A 3,483-nucleotide genomic window follows, 5' to 3' on the forward strand; every position below is an offset into this window, starting at 1 on the left:
TGAAAAACACACTGAGGGTTCTAGAGGGGAGGGGGGTGGGAGGATGGGTTAGCCTGGTGATGGGTATTGAGGAGGGCACGTTCTGCATGGAGCACTGGGTGTTATGCACAAACAGTGAATCATGGAACACTACATCTAAAACTAATGATGGAATGTATGGGGATTAACATGACAATAAAAAAATTTAAAAAAAAAAGAAATATCGTAAATGTCTATAAATGGCATACACCAAAGCAGAAATCAAAATGTTTGAGATTAAGGCAAAACTGCATTTTGAGGCAAAAGCAAAGCCTGCTCATTCATACTGCATGGCTGGGGCAGTATGATGGCAGCGTCCCAAGCTCAGGGCTCCTCCTCACCAGAAGGGGACATGGTGCACGGAGCAATCTGCTCAGACCTCAGGGTCTCTCCTCTCACTCCCCAGAAGCGGTATTATCCTTTCTGGCTACACCTCCCTTTTTCAGATCCTAGCTCAAATTTCCAGCTGAGAGCCCAATGTTATTATCACTGGATCTCCATCCAGTTAATCCAGATTGGGTTTTTGACTTTCGCCATACAACTGACTAAATCATATGCCCCATTCATGAAAGAAAAAGAAAAGAAAACCAACCTGGAGGTATACTTGGGGGAGTTTTGGCCACATCAGTTTAACTCAAATGTTCAAGTTAAGACAGCTTTATGCAGACAGTGGTGTTGTCCCGAAAGGAAAAGAAATAAACAAAATAAAATTCCAGAATATCAAATAGTCACTTATACTTTATGTAACCTAAAACTGCAAAACATGTGTGCATTCATAGAAGAAGAGATGTGCAACTGAAGGATGGCTGGTCTTCCAGATTTTGAGGGTCAAGGCTTCCCTGAAGGAAGTCAGGTCAAAATTACAACCGGGAATTGGCCAAGAAAAGGGCGAGGAGATTGGGATTCTCTGAAGGATGTTCTCCACTTTAGTAACTTCATGGAGACTGCTTTCTCGAAATTTCCACCACCCATATCAGCAGGCTTTGTGTCAAACAGGGTTAAATTGGAATGTGCTCTATGGGCATTTTAGACCCCAGGCAATCACCTTTATCAATCAGCTGTAGGAAACTGAGATCAGTGACAAAGATAATCGTAAATGTCCCTGATTACTGAGCAGTCACTGGGCACAGAAATGGTGCTCTGGAACTTTTCATCCAGTACGTCCAATAACCTTTGCAGGAAATTTAAAGGTCCCTGTTAATTTTATTTTTAGGCCAGCAAATCCAGACCCCACTCCCCGCAGGGAGTAATTGGTAGACACCTTCAGGCAAGGGGTTTGGATGGATCCGCCCCATCAAGGGGTTGGACAATCTCAATGTTAAAGACACGTGACTGACAGACTTTACCTGGACCTCAGGGAAACAGGAAAACTGCCTAAGTCCAAGCTTGGGAAGGGTCTATGGGATCCAAGTGTCTAGGAGATCCAAGGAGGCCGAAGTGATCACTGTCTTCAGATCTAAATAACATTTAGTATGAGCCAAACACTCTTCCCTTGTGAGGCAAGGCACACTCCTCTGTCCACCTCCACGCAGAGCCTTTGGATCAGGGGACACACTGTGGGGTTGGAAGCAGGAGCACCAGGAACACATCTATATGAAGGGCTATCCTTCCTGCCCAGGATCAGGACTGGCTTAGGACAACTCCCAGGGCCATGGCATGAATTTGAAGGATGTTTCTATTGCACCCTGGTCACCTTTTCTCCTGGTCTTCATTTGCTACATAGGCCAGAGCAGCCCCTGAGCTCATTAGAGTGGGTGTCCTGCCCCCACCTTTTCCATTCACAGAATTCCAACTAGGATCCCAGAACGTCTGCCTTATTGGGGCCTTTAGAATGTTTCTGTGCTTCTGCCCTGCGCCAAGTGGACAGCACTCTGTGTCCCCGGAATGTCAGCCCACCTCTCTTGGAGCCTGGGGTGTGGCCACGATGCTGGGGAACACCTTTCCATTGGATCAACAGAAATCAAGGAATTCTCTCCAATTCTACTGAGCATTATATTGGAGAATATGACAAGCCACAAGGTGTAGAAAGAAAATAAGCCCATCTGTTTTTCTAGACCTAAGGGGCTCCAGGAATGCCAGAAGACCACCCTTCCTGAGTTCCAGAGAAAAGACCCCAACTCTGCTGGTCTTGAGGAGCAGCAGGCTAATGAGGAGCTGGGAGCCCAGTCCTGATGCAGCAGCCCCACCTCGGGCTCTCCTGAGGCAGCCCCTGGACAGGCAAGATGCCACCTGGTATCCACTATGTCTCTGAAATTTCCCTCTGGTGTCACATCTCTTCTTACCCTGAAATATTGTGCCCTCTGTGCCTTTTTTAAAAATTGAAGGTCTCTCTTGGATCTCCCTGCCCCTTCCTGTACTCAACAAGATCTGGTTTCACTTCAGATCCAGTAACATCTAAACCTAAACAAGAGATTGTCCCTCTTTCTTCCTCACCAATGAGGACCTGCCTGATGTCCAGGTCACTCTAGATCCAGCCCATTATCCCTGGGGAAGTGCTTCTGGAGGCTTGGTGGGGGAAGGGAAGGCTGAGGACTCACTCCAAGCTGGTGGCAGGTGGAGGAACTGAACCGGGAATGGCCCAGAGCATCCAATGTGGGGCGCAGAATGAAGGAGGAAATGACGGCACAGCAGGAGGCCAGGTCTTCTGGCTCCCAACGAGCTGTGTCCCTTAAAGGTGGAGACTTGAGTCTGAGACCACCTAGGGGCACTGGGGGCACTGGGGGCCTGGGTGAGGTGCCAGTGGCCGTGTGTGTGTGTGTGTGTGTGTGTGTGTGTCCATCCCTCTAGCCCAAGGGCACAGAATCAGACCAATGGAGAGCCTGGGAGGGAGAGAGAAAGTGGCAAACAGTAATCCTGGATGCAAAGGTGACAGAGAGATTTAGAGAGGAGAGGGCTCCAGCCTTGGCATTCAGCCCTGGAGGGATGCTCCTTGGGATTTTGCTCTTCTGCCTCCTTCCTTTTCACAGCCTCATCAGACTGAGAACTGTGCTCTTGAAGAGGAAAAGAGAGAGTGGGGCCTGGTACTGTGTCCCTGTCATCCAAACGACCCTCAAATCTTTAACTCTAAGCCATAAGAAGGCCATGGTGGCTCAGAGCAAAACCAGATGCATCAGGTTATCAGGTACTTTCCACCGGAGTTTATTCCACTGGAGCAGGAGCAATGATCCCCAGGGTTCCAGGAACACTGACCTCACACTCGGTGGGAAAAATCCCCTATGCCCTAAGATGAGGGCTGACAGGAGGCACGGGGGCAGGGTGGACATGTTCACAGGAATGTCTCCAGACCAGCTGACCCCTTCCCCCCATTTCCAGATACACCTTCTATTCTCAATCCTTGATTTACTCACAAACATTTACTGAGTGCCACAGACCTTGCATTCTACTGAGTAAGCAAATGAAAAAGCAGCAAGCTGAAAAATAATCAGAGGTTGACTTTGCTTTGCATGGTAGAGCTGAGCCATAAAA

This window comes from Leptonychotes weddellii, chromosome 13 (assembly GCF_054177405.1).
Source record: "Leptonychotes weddellii isolate Sample4059 chromosome 13, ASM5417740v2, whole genome shotgun sequence".
NCBI lineage: Eukaryota > Metazoa > Chordata > Mammalia > Carnivora > Phocidae > Leptonychotes > Leptonychotes weddellii.